At 40.6% G+C, this 24,344-nt stretch overlaps 1 long non-coding RNA gene across 1 annotated transcript; it reads left to right on the forward strand.

Annotated features, from left to right (window-relative positions):
- The first annotated feature begins 5,480 nt into the window (after positions 1-5,480).
- On the forward strand, positions 5,481-23,689 carry LOC125455163 (uncharacterized). Its single transcript, XR_007248169.2, has 3 exons — positions 5,481-5,937; positions 9,708-9,991; positions 23,353-23,689. It is a non-coding gene; the product is annotated as an uncharacterized LOC125455163 (long non-coding RNA).
- Positions 23,690-24,344: the final 655 nt, after the last annotated feature.

The following is a 24,344-nucleotide window of genomic DNA, read 5'->3' on the forward strand; positions in this document are numbered from 1 at the left end:
GAATCTGAGATAACAAGGTGTAGAGCTGGATGAACACAGCAGGCCAAGCAGCATCTTAGGCCTCCTCCATTTCTGATGAATTGTCTTGGCCTGAAACGTCAGCTTTCCTGCTCCTAAGATGCTGCTTGGCCTGCTGTGTTCATCCAGCTCTACACCTGGTTATCTCGGATTCTCCAGCACCTGCAGTTCCTACTGTCTCTATTATATTTATTACTTTTGAATCTGATAGTACCTTTTTTCGAATCTGGCAAATATTGGGAAATGAACAACAAAACATTTGCGACCTCGTTAGACAATTCTTTTGAGAGCTTAGTATGAAACTCATCAGGTCTCAATGACTTGTATACTTCAGTTCCATCATTTTGCTCAATATTGCTTCCCTAGTGATTAAAATTTCACTAAGTTCTGCTCTATTTTCCACCTCTTGGTCTATAGCACCTTTTTTTTAATATCCTCTGTAGTGAAGACAGAAATCTGCTATTTCCTTATTATCTACTATTAACTCTCCATTCTCACCCACTAGAGGAACAAGACTCACTTTGTTTACTCTTTTCCTTTTTAAACACCTGTGACATGCTTGTTATCCATTTTTAGCTAGCTTCCTCTCAAACTCTGATCTTTTTTTCCCAATTAATCATGGAGTTATTCTCTGTTGTTCTTTATTTTCTATCTAATCATCTCACCTGTAACTCACCTTTGTGTCATCAAATGCTTTTTTGTCCCCACCTGAAGTCTGCCTTTTAAAACTTGTTTAGTCAACCACAAATAGTGGGTGTCCTGCTAAGATTTTTCTTTGCCCTAAGAATATATTTGGGAATGATGAGATATCCCCTGAAAGGTTTTCTGCTGCTTCTCTATTCATCAATCGCCAGCCTAATATCCCAGATCACTTCTTCTGGCTCAACTTTTATGCATTTACTGAAGTTTATAATACTAGCTTAAGACACACACTTGTCCTTTTCAAAGTAAATGTAAAATTCAATGGTTTTGTGGTTGCTGCTTCCTGGGGGCCTTTACTTTGAGATTATTAATTATTCCTACACAATACGCATATCAAGTCGAGTACAAATTGTTCTCTGGTTGTGCTGATTGGACTACTCTAAGAAACTAAATCTCTTCCCCTTCAATCTCAAAAACATTGTATGAACACCTCATGCAGGCTATCATTGCCAATCCAAGTTTTCCTGTGTATATGTAAATTAAAAACACCATGATTATTGCTGTCCTTTTATCACGTGTCCAATATTCTTCTATTATATTTCACCCCTCATTGTGGTAACTGTAGGCCACTCCCATTGATGACTTATTTCCCTTGCTATTCCTTATTCAAGCTGATTCTGCATCCTGTTCTCCTGAACAAAGATAATTTCTAACCATTGCACCAATGCTATCCTTGAGTAACAGTTCAATCTCTTCACTTTTATCTAATTTCCTATGTTTCTTGAACATCATATATCCTTCAATACTCAGTATTCAATTCATATCTTACAGCCCATCTCTTGTAATGGCTATTAGAATATATTTATTTACTTAAATATGCACAAACACTTGTTAACTTCATTACAAATGCAATGGGTTGGGTCTGGGCGGGATGCTGCAATGGGCGGAGTGGACTTGTTGGGCCGAAGAGCCTGTTTCCACACTGTAGGGAATCTAATCTATATAGAACCTTTAGTTTTGCCTTTTTGTTAGGTTGTAACACCTAGTGTTGATTGTTGGTGTACTATTAGATTATACCTCTGACCACTCTCTGATCTTCATTCTTCAAATTATTACTTAGGTCTCCCTTTTTGTCATTACGCCTTGGACTGTTACATCTGCCCAAGCTTAATCCCTCACCCCAACTGTGAACTTTCAACTCTCACTATCATAACAGCACAGTCTCCACTTTCCCTGGTGACAGTCCACATGACTCAGAACATTCTTCTTCCATGCAGGTCTTTGTACCTTTTACTTATTTCAGTAATTTTACATTCCCTCCGCCATTTGAGGTTCTGCTCTCCAATTTGAAGCCTAGTTACTCATACTGTCTAAGAAAGGCCTCTTTCCTAGTCCTATCTATGCCTTTGACATGTATATGGACCATGACAACTGGATTCCCACCTTCCACCATCAAGTTCCAGTCCAGCACTAAACAGTTGTTCTGAACTCTTGTGTTACAAAGGCAACATAGCCTCCTGGACTCACTCTCCTCACCTGAAAGCCATCCTGAACTAAGGTACTGTAGCCAGTTCACTCCTCTTCCATTTTTATCTTGAGGTCACCACCATTCGCACGCACCTTGTACTCAGAGGTCTCGATAACCTAATCAGGGCAAACAGGTCATTAGTCATTTCTGTATTGCTGTTTGAGAGCATGCTGTTTGTAACTTGGTTGCTGTCTTTCTTTTATGTTACAACAGCAACCATACTGCAAAAACACATCATCAGCTGTAAAGTACTTTGGCTGTCCAGTGGCCGTGAAAGGCATTACATTAATGCAAGCCTTTCTTTCTTTTCTACTCCATCTACAATACCTTTTACCAAGCTGTTGAATCTGCATCACAGAAACATTGTCCCAATATTTGATAACAAAGTGTGAAGCTGGATGAACACAGCAGGCCAAGCAGCATCTCAGGAGCACAAAAGCTGATGTTTTGGGCCTAGACCCCACTCTCTGATGAAGGGTCTAGGCCGAAACGTCAGCTTTTGTGCTCCTGAGATGCTGCTTGGCCTGCTGTGTTCATCCAGCTCCAAACTTTGTTATCTTGGATTCTCCAGCATCTGCAGTTCCCATTATCACTGTCCCAATATTTAACGTTGTGCTTTCCTGAATAAACTATTTCCACATGGAAAACATCCAAATACCAAAGTGAGCCATTCCCCTTTAATGTGTGGCTTCCTCAAAATGTGGAGCATCATTGTTGACTCAATGTGTCTCTTTGGAAACCTATTCATAATACTAGCTACTTCAAAGAAGATTTGCTTGATTCTTGTGCAGTTAGTCTGTAACCATAGGCTTCAGGGGTCACATAGAAGAAAAACTACTTAAAATACATGTTTCGCACATCTTAAAGTGTTTATCCTCATTAGACTCAGCTAATGACTGCCTTGAGCAAGTTTTGAAGACAAATAACATGGACAACACAAAAATCATGATGGGATAGCTAACTGGGATGCTAACACGATCAACTGAGACAGAATGTGTTGCTGTACATCCTCTTAAAGGTCTGCAAGATTAACACTTTTTCTTTTTGCACAATGACTATCCAAAAACTAGATTGCCATTGAAGAGATAGTAGAGTGCCCCAAACACAAACAATAGTAGCAGAGATCCTGAAAGACTGCATGTAGAATCTCATCTGAGTTGGTAAGTCATTTCAGACTGTCTCTCATTGACAACTGAAGTGACTTTCGTCAAATAATGTGTAGTTATTCCTTAATGGTGCGTAGTCCTTCAATATCATCTGTAAAATTTGTCCCTAGGTAGTTGTAAAATGATTGAAACTGCATCATGGGTGTCTTAATCCAATTATCAATCATAATGATTGCAAAAAAAATCTTTGAAGCTCAAGGCCTTAACTCCTATTCAAAACATTCTACAGGCAAATTACGTTTGACCTTAGGAACAAATTGGCCTCACTATATTGCCCTACTGTAGCCAGGGTCTTCATGCTGGTCTGTAGATTTTATTGACCACACTGCTCAGCTGCAGCGGGTGGATTCTTTCATACTTGTGCCCAAAACTTTCTTGCTGGTTGACATGCACTCAAAACACTGCGATAAATGTAATTGCACTAATATCAAATTTTAATAGCAGATCCTATGAATTCTTAATCCTTGGATTCTGAAAAAGCTTCTGCATTGACTATCCAAGTAAAGAAAGTATGAACTTGCATTTATGGCGCATTTTCACAATTCCCGAATATTCCAAAGTGTTTTTTACCAATGTAGCCATTTTGAAGTGTTATCACTTGTCATAAAAAGAAACATGGGCATTAATTTGCACATTGCATGTTCCATAACCAACTATGAGATTAATGTTTAGTGTTGCAATGGCTCACTTTTCTTGACCACTTGCATTGAAATCAGCATTATGCATCTTGCACTTCAATTGCCAGGAAAACTCAGGCCCTGTTTCATTTAGAGATAATGGGAACTGCAGATGCTGGAGAATTCCAAGATAATAAAATGTGAGGCTGGATGAACACAGCAGGCCAAGCAGCATCTCAGGAGCACAAAAGCTCCGGAGGGAGGAGGGTAACTTCTTCAGGTTAGGCATCCCTGGAAGAGGCTTCGCAGTGAGGTTAAAATAGTATCAGAGATAATGGGAACTGCAGATGCTGGAGAATTCCAAGATAATAAAATGTGAGGCTGGATGAACACAGCAGGCCAAGCAGCATCTCAGGAATAAAATGTGAGGCTGGATGTTGTGCTCCTGAGATGCTGCTTGGCCTGCTGTGTTCATCCAGCCTCACATTTTATTACCCTGTTTCATTTAAATACTGAAACTATGTTCCACAGAAATTTTCCATGTAGGTTATTGTGTTTGACTTGTTTTTGAGAGTGAATTAAGAAACTCCTTATTCTTACTTATATTGGCTGAATGCAGGTGGGCAATAAATAACATTTAAATTACTAATATCAAATTCCATAAATAATAAAGCATATTACAATGAAGTTACAGGGTTATTGTTCAGAAACATGAAGATAACATGTAAAGCAATAGAAGTACAAGAAAGTTGATTCCAAAGGAGCTGACAATATTTGCTTCAAGAATGCTGACATTAGTAACTTTATGATTAAAAATATAACATAAAAACTGGTATCGGTTAATTTATTTCCCTGCTTGTGCCAGACACTATGTAGTCATTCAAACAAAACCTCTTTCATGTTGCAATGCAGCAACGAAGAGATCTTTCCTTAAAATAATTTAAAAGATGCATTTCTAAGGCATAGAGGTGCCAGTGACCTGTGTGCATCAGGCTGCTGACGATGAAAGGTGAGTAAACTCCAGGCACTGAACAATCTGGGTGGGCAGCAATGAAAATTCTTACAAGATAAGAAGAATAGCTTCATGCATTCACCATTAGCAGATCATAGTGGAGTACTATTTCCACCCTCCATTAAAAGTAAAGAAAAAGGAAGCAGTCCCCAGGTTAAAGAGCAGGAAAGTGAATCGCCTGAAGTGACATAAACATGTGACATTTTAAAATATCAGTTTAGTGTCAAGGCCTACCTGAAAATATCCAGGCCAGAATGCCTGAGGTTAAAAGAAAAGATAATCAAATTCTACCAAGGGGAGGAAATTCCGGTAAATCATTCACTTAATGAGATCAGTGTGGAGTGGAAAAAATTGTTGGACATTGACAGAGTCAATATTAGTACTTTGTTATCTTAACTTAAACTTTATTTTTGTGTCTGTGTTTAAGGCCAGACGCCAGTGAGCTTTGTACTGTATATTTTCATGACCAGCTACCAGTTTTCCCCAGTGAACTGATCCAAATAAACGTGCAGGTTTTCATCGCTTAAGAAACAAAATATCTTGAACACTGCCCTATAGCCATTAAAACAAAGGCCATTGCTCATATGCAAGTATATCCAGCAGAACCAGGGTACAGCGTATCAAATGTCGGTGACATTTACTTTCTTTGACCATTCTCTAGTATTAAAATATTTAATCAATGACTAGACTGTCATGTACTTCATCATTTGAGCAAGGCATCGTGTTCAAAAGGAATAATCCAATCCAGTTGGCATTGTTGGTGTTCATTTGTATAGTTGCATTGGTTCTGCATGAATCAATGTTTTCATAAGCATTTCATTACATAGTAATGTCTTGTAGCTTAACTCCAGGGATGTAAAATAAAACTAAAGCAACGATTGGGAAACCTCCCTGAATATCGACTACTTCTTGGATCTGAACTCTGGATTATGAACAGGCTCTTTGATTCCGTATGTAAGTAAATCAAAAGCAATGTTGATGACAAATTATGTAAAATTCTTGAGATTATATATTGGTTCCGTGTCAATGCAATACAGACAAGCATCCTGGGAAATTGAAATATTATATATTGTATGCACAATGCTGTAATTCTGTGACATATTCTGACCTTATTATGTTTTCCTTGAGTACTTTAATGATTCAAAGTCCACATACAGGCTATTTCAAGGACAGATCCTGAAAGAACAAATTCTGGTTTAGAACAAGTGTACTTCAGTTATTTTTACTGGAATCGTGCTAATACGAATGGAAATAGAAGGATAGGGTTGTACATTTGACAATGCTTCCCTAGCCCCTTCTGCTTTGGAACAGACAGCATTAATGTGACAACAGATGTTTTCATTTGATAATGGCATGCAATCAAGATGTGAATTCAAGGCAACAGGTTCTGGAGAAGTGGCAAAATGATGTGGCTATGTTCTTAAAACACAGAACTTCCTGAAGAAGATTGCAAAATTTTAATTGATTAAAAGGAGATTTGAACATTTAAATTATCTCACAGACATTAGCCTGTATTTTATGTTTAGACTTCATCCACTTTTAGCTGGTTGATGTTGAGTTAGGTGGGGCATGATCATTTAAGTGCAGATTCATTCTAAATGGTGGGAATTGGATCTCATCTAAAACAAGTCATATCAAAACACACTTCATTCTCCATGTAAACACATCTAAATAATCATTTATGCAATACATAAAACTCAAGTATATTTTAGCTGGTAAATTAAAGTGGCCATAATCTTACTAGACCATGGGGCTGCTCTCTCATTAGAGAGAGATGACCAGTGGTGGTTTAACCTAACAGCCACTATATCTCAGGTGAGGGACAGTATGAAACACCTAGTGTAGAAGTGGAATTTAGTGTGAAGGTGACAATAAACAGAGAGGTTACAATAGTGGACAACATTTCCAAAAGCCAATGTGAAGGTTCAGTTGATATGTTTACCCATTAATAACTTTTGTCAAGGCTGCAGGAACTGGCATTTGAGCCCTTTGCATATTATAACATAACTATTCATTGCACAGTGCTATTAATAAACAAGTACAGAAATCGCTGGGAAAACTCAGCAACTCTGGCAGCATCTGTGGAGAAGAAAGCAGATTTGATATTTTGGGTCCAGTGACCCTTCTTCAGTGGGAATAAACATGGTAAGGAAAGAGCACATAAATTGAAAAATAGGAGCAGTATACTATAAAACCCATGTGGTAGATGGCCATAAAATATCACTCAAACAACCTGGGTCTGGCTCCACAGGTTTTTTATTTCTTCTGGATATGTTGGTTTGAGAAATGTCATTTAGAAATCCATTGGTGTCAATAATGATGTTGTGGCAAATATAATCAAAAGGTAACTATAACACAATGCCTGAAAGAACAAAACAGTCTGGAATTGGCTTGAAATATATTATAGCACAACCTATTATAAACACTTTTTGTTTGAAAAATCAGTCACTAGAAATCCTGGACCTGATGCTGCAATTCCTGGGAATTGACTAGACTTGTCACCCAGCAGGAGCACTGATTAAAAACGAACACAAAACCATCATAAGATAACAAAGTGTGAAGCTGGATGAACACAGCAGGCTAAGCAGCATCTCAGGACCACAAAAGCTGACGTTTCGGGCTGAGACCCTTCATCAGAGAGGGCTGCTTGGCCTGCTGTGCTCATCCAGCTTCACACTTTGTTATCTTGGATTCTCCAGCATCTGCAGTTTCCATTATCTCTGATCACAGAATCATCATGTTGCTTTTTCACTCATTTCCTGCTTCAGACCAAGCTAGAAACTTGAGCAGACCAAATGTCCTGAAAGCAGGGCAAAACTGGCTTCTGTTCTATTGCCACCCAGTTCTACTGATTGTTTAGCAAGAGATTTCTCAATTCTAATTCATTTAGCAACATTGTAGATTCTGATGCACATGTTAATTGTCTAAATTTTGCATCCTTCCTTGAAAAGCTTTGGTCCTGATCAATATTTTGTAATAATATAAAATGCCTGGTATCGAGATATTGAATTCATGACAACAGCAGCATCAATATAATGGGATGTAGTGGTTGATCAGAATGCTATTTTCAGCTGTCCACCTTAATTCGGCCAGTTGTCAGACGAACATTCAGTCCAATTGAACCCATGCCCAACACTACTAATTTATAAGTATGGTCACAGATACTTCTGCTGCAGGATTAGGGATGCTGGCCACACGGTGAGGGTGAAAATTATTTTATTATTCCAAAGTTTGCATTAAAGCAAATGTGCATCTGGACATGGTAAATCATTCATCAGCCTCCCAGTTTATCCATTTGATTTGCCCTCAAATGTTTATCGGTAGAAAGACCTGTCAAGAAGCAGCTGCCTAAACATGACTCATGTACCATCAGAGCATTCTGAATTCTTTTCATAAATGTGCCAAAGTCAGCAGATTAATCTCAACTATTGAAAAAAGTTGCTCCCCTTTAGTGGTGAAGCATCGTTGCTGATAGAAGGAATAATTTAACTCCGAACACTGGGGAGAAATTTTACTCGCAGGAGCGAATGGGTTTGGGAGTGGGAAGGGGTTAAAAAAAATTGAACTCAAGACAATGTTGGGAAGTGCACTCTGACCTTCCATCTTCCCCATTTATCTGTGGCACGTGAGACTGCATGCAAGCGACCCTTTTGGGAGAAATTGGATGTTCATTACAATATCCTAACAGCTTGTAAAACAACATTATTGTGAGTTTTAACTGTGATTGCAAGGTATTTGTAGGCTTCTTGGTACTTGTCAGTGAAAGGAAGGTGAGAACACAACAATTTTTTAGATTAGATTCATTACAGTGTGGAAACAGGCCCTTCGGCCCAACAAGTCCACACTGCCCCTTGAAGAATCCCACCCAGACCCATCCCCCTATAACCCACACACCCCTGAACACTACAGGCAATTTAGCATGGCCAATGCACCCAGCCTGCACATCTTTGGGCTGTGGGAGGAAACCCACACAGACACAGGGAGAATGTGCAAATGCTGCACAGACAGTTGTCGGAGGCTAGAATCGAACCCTGGTCCCTGGCACTGTGAGGCTGCAGTGCTAACCACTGAGCCACTGTGCAGAGGAAAACAAAAGTCATAAGAAGCAGAACTCACAAGTGTTTTCTTTCCAAATAAAAGCAAAATACTGTGGATGCTGGAAATCTGAAACAAATATAGAATATGCTGGAGAAACTCAGCAGATCTGGCAGCACTTGTGGAAACAGAAGTGTTATTATTTTGAATACACTCTGGCTCTTTCTCAGAATCTTCAGAAGACCCTTCTGAAGAAGTGCTATCAGACTCGCAATGTTAACCTTGTTTCTGTCTCCTCAGATGCTGCCAGACTCATTGAATTTCTCTAGCATGTTCTGTGTTTGCTTTCTTCCTTAATTATATGTAAATCTTTGAAGAATCCTCTTTAATCTGTTAGCTTGGACCTCAAATGTTGATGTCAGCAGTGTAGGAGCAGCAGCAACCTTATCCTCACAGAAGAAGGGATACAGGGACTGTTTGTGAGAAAAGACACAGGGTGTACAAGCAAAGGGCCAACCTCCTTGACGTACTGGAACATGAGTATTTCAGGAGTCTCTGAATTTGGCATCAGTAGGTAGCTATTTGCAGCTGGCAGGAAGGTGAACTCTCTGAAAGTGGACCTAAATGCTATGTTTTGCTGGCTGCTGTTGAAGTAATCACTATCTTTAGCTGCTTTACCTCTGGCTCAGTCCACAGGTCTGCTAGACACATGTATCGGATCTTGCAGTTGGTTGCCTGTATCTGCATGACACACATTACTGACGACATATTTAGCTGAGGAGAAAATTATGATCGCTTTGCTACCTTTGATGCCAGTCAGAGTGAATGGGAACTTGGATTTGCAGCTGACTACTAACCCTCAGATGTCGGGCATAATTGACTACACGTACATGGTGATTAAGTTTCCCTCGCGTAAAGGCTTCTATTCCAGCAAAGTACAACTGATACGTAATCATGAAAGATCTTTCTGCAGGTAAGCATCTGGTTCCCTGGCAGATACGTTGACGCATTCATCCTATGGTGGTCCATTGTTCCTGATACCTTCCCAGCTCAAAACCAGCTTACTGGGTGGCTATTTGGAGCCAAGGGGTGCCCAGAGATCTAGGAGAAATCCTACCAGTGAGGCCCAGGAACAAGAAAAGTCTTATTTCAATCATGTGTTATTGAGAAAGCCATCAGTGAGCACAAGACTTGGTTCAGGTGCCTAGATAAATCTGAAATCACTCTTCAATGCACAAACACACACCCAATCAAAGTCTACAGTACTAAAATCTGCACAGCATTACACAGCAATGAGAAATTAATCTTCAGAAGCTCAAGGCAAAATACATAGTGGCTGTTTGGTGGAGGAGGTGAAAGAGGACGGAAACGATGCGGCAAATATGCGAGCAGTAATGTAAATTGCTGTCAAGAATGCCATCATAATTGTGAAATTCAGTTAGAGTACCCAGCCGACAGACAGATATTAAGCCCAATTTCCCAACGCCTTCTTTTAATACAAAGCAGTCATACAATTAGCCAAGTAACACTTTCATATCAACTCAATTCTCAATGTTAAATCATCACAATTTAAAAAAGCCATTCACCTGGTTTCAGCCAAAATTGGCCACAGGAAAATATTGCAAGAATGCAACATTTATGAAACTTAAACAGGAAACAGAAACTGAACAATCCAACACAGAGTAACATACCCATTTACATACACATGTTCAATTTCTAAGCTACTCTTCCTTCTCTGGGCAGCTCTACATGGTGAACTCCCATTAATATTAAACGTGGAATCAGAATTGTCAGATCGTTCTGGGTCAATGCCTTTTAGGTTTTAAAGATTTGAAGGCCTTGTAAACGCTTTTTCCAGCAGTTCCTTTGAGATATTGGGTGGCAATTGTAATATTGACTGAAATGGAAATATTGCAAGCCAATTCCCTGCTTCCATATCCCTTTCACCATCAACCCTCTCATGGTACATTCATTTTTCTCCGTTAGCAAGAAGCCAGAAAGCACTTATGGCAGAGCTTAGGGACAATGAATGGTTAGCAGTCCGATTTAAAATGGAATAGTTTGTGTGAAAACCATTTGTTAAAGCGAGCATAAATTTTTTGACTGCTGTGTTTGATGCTTCATCTAGGCAGTTGCTCGTTCAATAATGTTATGAATGTAGGTCTTTACAAGACAACAAAACTTTTACAATCTCTCCCTTCTCTCTTGTGGTCTGGTTGTTATGGACAAAAAAGTCTAATGAAAATGAATCATACCTAGATAGAGAAAATAAGGTAGCTGCTTTTTGGAGACAGGCAGTGAGACATTGAGAGACACGAACAGAATAACTACTGATGCATGAAGAACCAGCAGCTAAAACGCAAAGAACAAAATGGAGAATCTTTGAGTTAATGACTGAACAGAACACTTGTAAAAATTGGGGATAATAAAGTGTGAAGCTGGATGAACACAGCAGGCCAAGCAGCATCTCAGGAGCACAAAAGCTGACGTTTCGGGCCTAGACCCTTCATCAGAGAGGGGAATGGGGAGAGGGTTCTGAAATAAATAGGGAGAGAGGGGGAGGCGGACCGAAGATGGAGAGAAAAGAAGATAGGTGGAGAGGACAGTAGAGGTGGGGAGGTAGGGAGGGGACAGGTCAGTCCAGGGAAGACGGACAGGTCAAGGTGGTGGGATGAGGTTAGTAGGTAGGAAATGGAGGTGCGGCTTGGGGTGGGAGGAAGGGATGGTGAGAGGAAGAACAGGTTAGGGAGGCAGAGACAGGCTGGGCTGGTTTTGGGATGCAGTGGGTGGAGGGGACGAGCTGGGATGGTTTTGGGATGTGGTGGGGGAAGGGGAGATTTTGAAGCTTGTGAAGTCCACATTGATACCATTGGGCTGCAGGGTTCCCAAGCGGAATATGAGTTGCTGTTCCTGCAACCTTCGGGTGGCATCTCTGTGGCACTGCAGGAGGCCCATGATGGACACGTCATCTAAAGAATGGGAGGGGGAGTTGAAATGGTTTGCGACTGGGAGGTGCAGTTGTTTATTGCGAACCAAGCGGAGGTGTTCTGCAAAGCGGTCCCCAAGCTTCCGCTTGGTTTCCCCAATGTAGAGGAAGCCACACCGGGTACAGTGGATACAGTATACCACATTGGCAGATGTGCAGGTGAACCTCTGCTTAATATGGAAAGTTATCTTGGGGCCTGGGATGGGGGTGTGGGAGGAGGTGTGGGGGCAAGTGTAGCACTTCCTGCGGTTGCAGGGGAAGGTGCCGCTGCTGCTGCCACCCACCCCGCTCCTCCCACTGCCCACGGAACCCCGCCCATGGCTGACGCCGACGGAACCACACCCACAGCCGACAACCTCATCGCTCCGCCCACAACCTCCACAGCCAGCAACCCCAGAGACAGGCACACTGAGCCCTACCGAATCTTCACCATCCCCCCAGACTTCCCACTGACTGAGGACGAATGGTCAGTCCTAAGCAAGGGGCTCACCTTTGCCCCCCTCCACCCACACATCAACGAATACCAGTCACGTTTGGACATAGAGCAGTTTTTCCACCGCCTTCGCCTCCACGCTCACTTCTCTAACCGGGAGCCTAACCCTCCCTCCACTGACCCCTTCACCTGCTTCCACTATAAGTCCTCCTCCTGGACACCACCCCCAGGCCTCCTACCCTCCCTTGACCTCCTCATCTCCAACTGCTGTCAACCTTTGGGTGGCATCATTGTGGCACTGCAGGAGGCCCATGATGGACATGTTGTCTGAGGAATGGGAGGGGGGGGGTTGAAATGGTTTGCGACTGGGAGGTGCATGTCAGCCTCTGGGCATCTACAAAGTGTCCTTTTCTGCAGATATTAATTGTGACATTGACAGAGAACCATCTCTGGTTATTCAGCGTCTCTGTCATGCTCTGTGTTCTCATTACCCACAAGGAAAGAAATGACCTATGAAAGAGAAAAGTGGGATGGATTAACTGTATGGAATATTGTCATTTGTCAAGGGTGACTATGAAGTGCGACATGGTATTAAGATGATAATGGCTATTAGTTATGGAGTGGCATTGGGGGATGTGAGGAAATGCATTAAAGGAGGGACACATCTACAAGAAAGCTTAGTGTGAGGAGTGATGTGCAGGTGAAGGCTTGAGATGTGTTTGGGGTGATGTTTGTATCAGGAGGGATCAGCGTATTTGCCTTTTCTGCCCTGATTGCGTGTTAAAACCACCTTCAGATTGAATCCACAAATTCTGTGCCACATTCCTCACTTACTGATCAACCAGCCATTTCATCTTTTCATTTTCATTAGCATGCTTCCTAGTCTTGTCTGAACACAGCAATGAGGCATCACAAAGGTGAAATGCAGACTAGAACATTGGGAATTCTTTCTGATATTTTCTTCTGTCATTAAAGCATCTGCTTAATCCCTAAACTCTCACCTTTACAGTGTCCTGTTAAGTGCTGGAGTCAAACTCGACTTGTGGAAGTTATTATCAGTCTCCACAGCCTCATTGCTGAGGGGAACCAGAAGGCAGATGCAAATTCAGTGCCAAATGTACAAAGCTACCAATGTTTACACACTGCTAACAAAGTGTGGAGCTGGAGGAATGCAGCAGGCCAGGCAGCATCAGAGGAACAGGAAAGCTGATGTTTCAGGTTGGGACCCTTCTTCAGCTCCACACTTGTTATCTCTGACTCCAGCATCTGCAGTTCTTGCCATCTCAATATTTGCACTGTGTTTCCTTCTGATGCTACCAATCTCCACCTGAGGTGGGTCATATATTACGATCAGCTCCCGACCAACAACCCCCACCATCCCCACAGCCCCACCATCAGCCCCCAATATCTCCAAGCATGATGATCAGCTTCGAGGTCTCCTAACTAATATTATTACACATTTTGTGGTCCAATTATGTGATTATCATGAACATTGTAAAATTCACAGATTTTGATGTTACATTGAGGGACTTGAGAATATGAATGCTTAACATCTGCTTCAACAAATACTTTATTAATTTATAAAAGGTTTTAGCCTCTTTAAAATAAGCTACTGTTAAAATATCAGATAAATGAATTGCTTGTGAAGACATTTAAGTGTATGTACATTAGAATTCTGTGATTTAATTACAAAGCTAAAACGTCCTTCTAACTGGAGTAAATGTCACGATCCAGCTGCAGGCCTGGGAGAAGCAAGTGCATTGTGCCCCATCACTGCCAAACTTGTTGGACGTAGGCCACATTCAGATTTCTGCCTCAGTATGTTGAAGCAAACAACTTGTAAAACTCCTGCAACAAGACTGCGGGTGAGAGAGCTGGCATGTTTCAGATTGTACAATTCTTCAGCTACGTTTTAAATGGGGGACATTGGGTGAGGGTGCAATTAGCAATAAAACTGAAGATGCAACAATCTGATGTGATGCATTATGAGGCTTTTGGAAGAAGTATCACTCCAGAGGGCAATTATCGCATTCAGTCAAGGTTTGCAGTCCCCATGGAAGAGTGGTCCAAATCACTAGGATGAATTAGTAATGTGCACAGCAACTCAAACATTGAGTGTTTAGAATAGCAAGGAGTTAGGATACCTTAGTCAGTCTCTGGTAATTATGAACTTAACTTTAGTCAGAACTTTAAGTTCCACCCATGCCTTTTGTTGGCAAATCAAGTGGCATGGTGAGGGTTCTTGTGCCTAACATTCACCAGCCCTTTGGCCAATTAAGGCAATTATGTGACCATTAACCAGCACTTCACGGACTCCTGGTGCCCACCGGCCCTAAGGCTGATGGAAGACAACCTCTGATTCTCCCTCATATTCTACACTGCGGTAGGCTAGGGGTGGGGTCTGTTAGTGGTGTTGGCAAGGGGCTGGCAGCAGCGGAGTTAAGGGGTCACCTGGGGCATCAGCATCATCGTTGTTGTTGCTGTGCCCGTAGTGGAAATCCTTGAGGCCCGGGACACCTTGCAGAGACCTTGCAGCAGCCTTGGTGGAGTGCTTGAGACCCAATTTAAACAGAAGATGAACTCTACTTAAGTAATTTCTTTCTATTCATTTTGTAAGTCAAGGGGTGCTGGAGTGCTGTGACAAAAAACTTTTCACTGGACGTTCCTAAACATATAGAACATAGAGAACATAGAACATAGAACAATACAGCGCAGAACAGGCCCTTCGGCCCTCAATGTTGCACCGACCTGTGAACTAATCTGAGCCCATCCCCCCCTACACTATCCCATCATCATCCATATGCTTATCCAAGGACTGTTTAAATGCCCCTAATGTGGCTGAGTTAATTATGTGACAATAAAATCATTCATTCATTCTTGTCTTGTCTAAGAGTGAAAGCAGGGGCATTTTATGAATGAATGCCTGACCCTGGTGAAATACCCCACTCATCCTCTTACCCAGCAAGGATCATCATGCTCCTGGTGACACTACTCCAGTTGTCACTACTGAAATTGACAAGTTCTCAATCATTTGATTAACCATTAAATTAGCTTGAAGTTTCCTAGCCAGACTAATGAGTTCGCCTTTATCTTTGAACTTGCGCTGTGATAGGTGAGGCAGTGCCACGAGCCCTGTATGAAACTCTTGCTGTTATTTTCAACTGAATTCAAAGCATGGAATGCATACTGTAGACTTTCACTTCCCGTGCACTATTGTCTCACACTACTGAGTGTCGAGAGCTGCTCCTCAGCCCTCTGCCGGTGATGCAGGAACCACCAGTATATGCAAATGGCTGGAGAAGGTCCTGTACCAAACAGGATCCTCCTTCAGCTTGTGAGTGATATCAGGCTTTGGGCAGCCAAGATCATCCCAGCCCAATCATCAACCTCTTTCCACACACAGAGGCAATAACTCTTGGGAGCATACAACAGCTTGCTCAGCAGCACATCTAGACACACACAATGTTTATGGGTGTTTGCACTTGTTAAGCCCTAACAGAGCATTGATGATTACATTTATGCCACAGCTAGTGCTGTTGGCTATCCATGATTCCCTGTTGCTTTTCAGATATCATCTCCAAACTTGCTCCTTCAAAGAGCCAATAGTGTTGGGGTGAGGTAAGCTGTGTTTGCACAATTCCCCACCTTTTCTCAGTGCACACAGTGAAACTGAGTGCTGGATATTGACGTGTGAAATGGAAGTGACAACAGCGGGTTCACATCAAACCAAGTTTTTTTATTGAACTGATGTTGAAACAACATTAGTGTCATGGGAAATGGCTGCCTATGAGATATTCTTGCACTTTGTTCCAATGCCTCTTATTTCGTGTTGCCTCCTGGAGATACTCAGTCTGCGTGAACTGCTCAACCTGTTCTCCATGTCCTCCTTGTTTGATAAGGATGTGACCAATGCTATTGAAGGCATTGGAACCTCCTTGATGCAAGATTTTGCATAACACTGCTGACCAGTATGACAGGTACCAGCCCTTTAGAATCAGGCATTAATACCATGATGGGCTGCAGCCTAACAGCTCCCACAAGTCAGCCCAGTTGATCCCTTGAAAGCTTCGGATGCATAAGTGCTCAGATCCATTAATGCTCAGACTCCACTAAATTCCATGGGTTTCAGCTTCTCCTACAGCAAGGCCTCATTAGTCAGAGGAAGTTTCTTACCGATCTCAGCACTGACGCAGGCGTTTGTACAATAGCAGATCATGGAGGTGAGTCGAGTGCACTATCTGCTGCGGAAAGGCCGTTATTTGCACAACAGGTTGTTGGCAGGTCCTTTCTGCAGACGTTTTGTTGTGCCCAGCCATAGGCTGGCATGATGTGCCACTCCTGATATGAAGCCATTCATGTCTTGCCCTTCGTCCCTCTTGCTTCCCTTCTCACAGCAGCCGCAATGACTGAACACATTAGCCCAAGGCCAGTTAATTCCTCTTCCTCATAGCTCTTTCCTCGCAGTCAACATTGCTTTGGACCTTACCTCCTGAACATGTCCATCTCCACCTCCTTTTCAGATCATCCAACCTCTGATGCAGGCTCCAACCTTAGAGACTCTAATTATGACTCCGTGCCTGTGTTCTCCCTGTCAGCCAACAAAATTTCCCCAATATCTCTTTTCCAGAGGTGGCACTGATGGCTCACCTTGTTGCCGCTATACTTAACCTGTCTGCAATCTGACAGTTAGTAATCCCCATGGTGGTCTTTATTAACTCCATAAAATGACGTTCAACTGCATCTGAATTCATCTTTGTTGCATTCTAAATGAGCAGCAAATCCACGCTATATTTCGCACTCCTTAGAAAATATGGAACCAGTTTCAGGACATTGTTGTTCCAGGCAAGCACATTATATCTTAATTGTTCAATGCACCTTATGTTCTGTCCTACTCTATCAGGTTTGGTAAAATTCCACCCAATATATGCAAATTGATCCTTTCATTTTGAAGACCAACAGCAAAAATGCACAGTTTCCATGTAAACATAATCTGGTGTTTATCCCCAAATTGGATTTCCTCACAGTTGGTTGACACTGAGAGGATAATATTGGTTAATCATCAGTCACTACTTCCAATTTGTTTATTAGAGCACTAGGATCTGGTCAGCCTCTAAGACGTACATTTTCCCCACATCACCTCACAAATGATCATCCCACCATGTTATTAGAGTGTGACAGGCTGATGAATTTCCATCGGATTCAGAATAGACCCAGCTCTGTCCAACTCAATATTAGATTGCTGTCAGAGAGGACCAATAAAAATGGCGGTTTACAAATGGAAGGAAACTCCCAGGGAGGGGGGAGTGCGGGAAATTGGTGGAGCCATGGGCTCTGTCTATTCATGCTCACAGTCTGAATGTGGTGGCCCTGCTCCATTTCCATTTCCCCACCCTTACCCCAGACTGCTACAGAAAGGTCGTATCCGTGAAACTGGCAAGTAGCAAGGAAAGCCCAGCTACGGTCACTAATATGTTGGCAACCATGTAAAATTGTTGGTAAAGGGCCTTTTATGATCCACATTGGTGACCAGTCTCCATGGAACATGCAGCATTTTATACACTAGAAAAATTCAAGTCAACACTTTTAGTGAAATTTTTATTTCTGTTAACCACATCGTCTAAACCTCACACCCACTGATTACTCACTCCCTGTATTTATACAAACAATTCCAACCCAACTAATCACCTTATCCATCGTCTGTGCCCTTATTCCATCAGTTCTTAGACATCCTATCGGATCTTATTCAATGTTTAATGGAATACAATCCTTTTTAAAAGATCAATATACAGTGTATAAAAATGATAATTAAAATCAACAAAGCAAAATACAGAAAATGACAACAGATTAAGCATCCCTATTTTTATTTGCTCATTCACATTCCAAGTGTCCTCTTTCAAGAATGTAAAACTTTTTTCAAAGTTATGGTTTTACAAAGGAAGCAGTCAGAAACTAATGGGTGATAGAAGCAATCAGGTTTCTGATGATTTTTTCTGATGACTGCTCCTATCACCCATTTCAATTGGAGATTTTTCCACTTCAACCCCCAGTCTATTTTTTATTCCCACCCTTCGTTAAGGGTGCATTAACCTATGGTGACTTATTATCAATGTAGCACTCAATGGGTATTTCTGTTAGATCTTTGTGGAATTTCTTCCAACATTTTGGCAAGAAAACACTATATCTACCCATCGCAAAGAGCAAGAGTTTTTGCCCTAAAATGCTTTTTGCTGCCCTTCTGATCTTTATAGCTTCCTAAACTAAAAGGCAACATTTATCTCCCTTTCCACACAAAAAAAACTATAATCCCACCTACTCCTAAGAACTCATCACAAAGATTTGTTTAAGAAACATCACCAAAAGCAAAATGTTTCATGTTCTTGTCATCTCCCAGGGTGGAAACTTCAAAATGCAATGATCCATTTTTATTTTAATTTAGTTATACAATAGGTCTTCACAATCTCTCTATTTCAGTTTTCAAAGCAGCAGCATCTTTTTCTGTGAGGCCTTATTTTAAATAATAGTACTTGGGCAAATACTAGCCAAATAAAATTGCTGAAGTAAAGAGTTACTTCATCCATTCTACCTGATTTCTGATCCAATGCAGTAAAAAGTCCAGGAAGCCTGACCTCCAATTGTGAGTTCTGCTTTAAACCCTTTTAAAGGAAATGTTTTAATTGTATTGCTCCCACGCCACAAAATAAAATATTTACATGCAACATAAAGATGCCTGTGAACTACCCCTCATCATGCCAGTAAAATATGACAGTGTGTGCATTTAATTTAGATGGCCTTTAATGAGAAATACACATCTATTTAACTTCCAGTGTTCCCTCTGCATTTAATGGGCTCAATCGGCTGAATGTTCATAACTGCACACATTTCTCTAAATTCATCATTAGCAAATTTCCACCCCCCGTTATCAGCAGAAAAGTTTGTCGATGGTCCATGTCTGGTCCCTATCCACTGTTCCATTTCCATATCCACTAGTATTTTCTTATTTTTGCAATGTATTAATTTGAATGGCAACATCTGCTTGCCAAATCTATCAAATGTAAAACTAAAGTGCTTACTTTCTTTATTCTATATCTTTAAATCCATAGCCTCAATTTCATTGAAATCTCTTGGTAAAGGCAGACCAACTATTCATTGAAATGGTATGCATTGATATTTCTAACAAATCTCACATCTATCATGATTTTTTTTGATAATTTTAGCATACTCCCCATCCCTTATTTCTGCACCCTTTACTAACATTTTTAATCTTTTAAGGGGCTACATTGGCAAATTGCCTTGTAATTTCCACATTTGACATTTTGTCTTTTAATTTTCTACCCACCAATATAAATAACAGTTCTTTCATGTTTTTTACAGGAGGGGTTATGTTCCATTAAAGGAAAACAATGTCTGGCTGTGACAACTGCAAATTCACAGATTTTCTAAACACAATAGCTTGTTATTTTCCCTTCCCATTTCATGCGTTTTTTTCATCAATGGCTTACTTAATAACAATGGTACTTCACCAGACTCTACATCTGTGTTATAAAATGATTGATTTTGGCTATTTTACAATGAGTGACAACTCTTTCCAGATTTTAGTGTGTTATAATCCCCAGATCTGAAACTGGAACTCTCAAATTCCTTAATGTTGTCCTAATCCTGATAACTCAAACAAATCTAGGTATCATTTTAGTTAATGATAAATGTTCGTCCACTGTCCAATGCTGTACAATCAAAATTCTGTGACATCAGCACATTCATCACTTGATTGAAAACTTTTGTGCCCAATATTGTGCTCTTTCTTTAGTATGTGAAATAACTCCACAGAGGCCATATCCTGCCATCAAGTCGTCCTTTATTTACACATGGAGAGTCTTTGATACTGATCAAATTCTCTCAGAACCAGCTTTCAGAATGAGCAGAACCTCTGACACTTTTATTTAAATCTGTCAGCCAGGGCTCCCTGACTAGGTTAACAGTCCTAGTCAGAGAACTCATATTCTATGATGTCCACCTGGCTGACCGTGTTACAGTCTGTAGTGATTGTATCTGTATTTTCATCCTCTGAATTTTCCATCTCATGCCGGTTTCAATTATTTTACTGTACCAATTAGAACTATTCAGAGTATATGGCACATTGAATCAAACCTGAAACATTGGTTGTCCATACCTTGATCATTTCTGGTGCTCATTATGTTATCGAAAATCCAAAATTCTCTTTTTTTCTCAAAATTATCAACAATATTGGGGTCTACTTTTCTATTAGTTATAGTTCTCCTTTTATGTTGACACCTATGACCTGTTTCTAGACAGTCTGGCCAATTTGTTAGCATCATGAGCTCCATTTTCTATTATATCACTTATTACTCCATTGTGCTACTAAAACATTAAAAGAGAATGCTGTTCTCGGTTCTTGTTTTTGTGCTTATGATATCTGTTCTAGCAAAGTATGCTTATCTGCAAACTTAGCTCCCATAAAATTTAAAGTTTGTCTGTAAAATAAAACAAAGAACTGCGGTTGCTTTATAATCCACTGTTGAGAAACTTCCCCAATGACAATATTGTGTCAGAGAGCCATTCTGGCCATGTTCTCCCCTCTTGTGCTCCCTGTTTCTGTACCTCCCAGAAGCCGGAGAAATTCAGCCCCAGATGTCATAGATGTCATTTTACTCTATAAAATCCATTCTTTATCTGCACTGCTGATTAAAGAACAACAACGAACAAAGAAAATTACAGCACAGGAGCAGGCTCTTTGGCCCTCCAAGCCTGCACCGATCCAGATCCCCTATCTAAACCTGTCACTTATTTTCCAAGGGTCTGTATCCCTCTGCTCCCTGCCCATTCATGCATCTGTCTAGATACATCTTAAATGATGCTATTGTGCACGCCCCTACCACCTCCACTGGCAATGTGTTCCAGGCACCCACCACCCTCTATTTTAATCAATAATCAAAGTAACAGATTTCATTTTCTGGATCACAAATGAAACTGTACGCAATTCAAATTGTGAACTAATAAACAATGAAAGATGGGAGAAACTGTAGAAATATTTTTATGTTATTGCTATAAACGTATTGAGCCTATTTTGGAATCAGAAGCAAGTCTTACTAGCATTTGTTGAAGGGAAGGTTTATAAGCTCATCAAAGGTTAGTGTTATGATCACATCAGCCGTTGCCTCAGAGCAGTCCATGAACTGAAAAAATTGTATACGATCACGTATTGCTCTCTTTTTAGTTTTTCAATGTTTTAGATTAAAAAATAATCAGCAACCCAGCTTTCTTCTTTGAATGACGTAAAATGTTAAGGCATTGCACAACAATTGTTGAAAGATATTTAAGTAAAGAATGATGATGTTATTAGCCTAAATACAGGCAAACGATATAAAGTAAGGATACAACTTGCATATGAAGGTGAAAATGAGATCTGTTTCTGCTATTCTTGCAGGCTTGGCTGCTTGAAGATTCTCTTTCTGAAGTGAAGGGATTAGAAACTTGAAGTTAGATACAGCAGCTGCGATGACTTCTGTAGTCATATAGTTGAAGGTTCCTCCCACAGGTGGGCTGGCAGAGTAATCCTTGTTTTCATTTTGTGGCACTTTAGGTTGTTCTGGTAGTTTTGCTCAGTTCATCAGTCCTGAATACCCAGCTACCTCCCTCTTGAGAAGCAGCTACTGCTTAAGATGTTCCTCTCACGATCTCTACACAAAATGGTTGCTAAGATCCAGACTTTTAAGGATATCAAGACTTGAATGGGCTGCTACCCTAAAACTGTTGAGTAATACTTCCATATTTGCTATTGGGTGAGCAATCATTTTCTTTTAGTTGAGGTGGTGAACATTTTTAACTGACTAGACCATTAGATTGGATGTCTCTTATCCTGTCAACTCAGTTGGTGAAACACAAAGGCCTATGCATACTTTCAGAGGAATGATTGTCACAGAGCTTCTGTTTACACTTGGAAATGTTAATTGAATTTCCAAAAGTCTCCTGTGATTTCTTATTGAGGCACAGTATGCTCCCTTTACCAGCTGAATCCACAAGGATAGTCATGTGACAACTGGAAACCATTTTGTAAGATTTCTCAAATCCATTTTAAAGTTAGATTAGATTCTTTGACGAAATATACATTATAACTACACTACTGTGATACAAGGTATAGCCAGGAAATCCAACAAATTCTTTTCACGATACAAAAAGGGACTTGTTCAAAAATATCTTAAGAATCATTTTGAAAAGATTTTATCAGGGTGAAACTGCTAAAATAAAAAAATCCATTTTGAATTTACAAAAAGAAAAAAATGTAAGTGAATTACTTGCACGACAGCACCTGGTCTGCTGAGTGTTTTTGACATCTGCTTTATTTCAGAGTTATACCGTTTCCAATATTTTCCTTTTGTGTGACTAATTTAATACCTGTCATGGTAGGAAATGTAAATAAAGGAGAGTTTCTATTGTTCAAAAACCATCTAGAAGAGGTTGACCAAGTTCTTAGAATTAAATCTTTTTAATGTGTTCACTCTGGGTGTAAGGTGGAAGGATGTCTTCTTTAAATATATTAACTTTATTGCTCGGTCACTGTATGCTTCTTCACCTTCTATAAAATCAAATTTTCAAACTTGAAATGATGAGGCTTGCTGCTTTCAAAGTCTGCATTGATCCAATGGAAATGCAGCATAGCTCCAGCAACTAAAAAGGAAAAAAAAAGTGGGATTTACTGCATGTTTCCTAGTCAGGCCATTGAGAAAGCATCATGTTGATACCTGCAGATAAGAAGTTTGGATGTCACTTGACGTCTAATGTGGACTGCATTATAGTACTTTTGCCTTTAATATAGTCTAGATATGACTAGCAGACTGATTTATGCTATGCTTTCGTTGTTCAATGTTGTTCAATAAAATGTTTTGAATCTTTTGCACAGATAAGCCGATCCCCTGACATCTGGACCCAGAGCTACATGTTGAAAATGGGTCCTCCAGACAGCTTCTGCCTCGACTCACAAATTCTACCTTTGCTCACTTGGGCTGTACATCATTCGCTATCATATAAGTTTAGATCCCAGTGAACCCTGGGATTTTATCATTTATAGTGTCACTGTTGCATCCACCAGAACAATTTGCGGCACTTTGGGGGACTCACTGTCACCTGTCCTTAACTGTATGTGCCCACATCACTAATACCAGGTGGGGGAGGACATCATTTTCGGCCGAAGATTAATTTGACCATGATAAAGAATAAAGGCACGTTTACATGTTAATTAGTAGCAACTTGTATTACATTGGAGTTTGATGAGAGCCCATGGTAACACCTCATTCTCAGTTTAAGAGTAAGTCCACATTACTATCACTGAAATAATCTTACACAGAACTGGCAACAAATATAGAACCGGTCTTGCAACTCCATGCTGACTGGTTAGCTCCTGCCAGGAACTGTCCTTTATATCCTGATGGCAATACTTATGATGTCAGTTCAATGTTTCAGGTACTAACTTGTACAACACGCTTTATTCTCTGCTTTCTCAAAATCAGTCTCCCTGGCGACAGGACGAACATGAGCAAGACCACAGAATGCCACATTTTTAATCGAGTTTGTGTGACAATGAAGTGACAAGTAGTAAGTGAATGAAGCAGATGAAAAGTACAAATGGAATAAGACTTTCGTAAAATGTGTATCATGGCCAGGATTCTTGTTTTTCAACACTGTAGCTCCTGAATATTTTTTTCACTTAAAGTATTGGGGGCTCCTTCTTCAAACATGATATAATTTAGGCATGCTCTCTTAGGCGTTAAGGAAGGGAAGCCTCTGCCTTTTTTCACGCAAGACCATCAACAGGGAAGAGTGTTCTCCTCAAATTGGGAATTCCAGCATTTTCAATTCAGAGGAACTCAGCAATCATCAGTTGTAGGACTACAT

Source organism: Stegostoma tigrinum, chromosome 9 (genome assembly GCF_030684315.1).
Source record: "Stegostoma tigrinum isolate sSteTig4 chromosome 9, sSteTig4.hap1, whole genome shotgun sequence".
Lineage (NCBI taxonomy): Eukaryota > Metazoa > Chordata > Chondrichthyes > Orectolobiformes > Stegostomatidae > Stegostoma > Stegostoma tigrinum.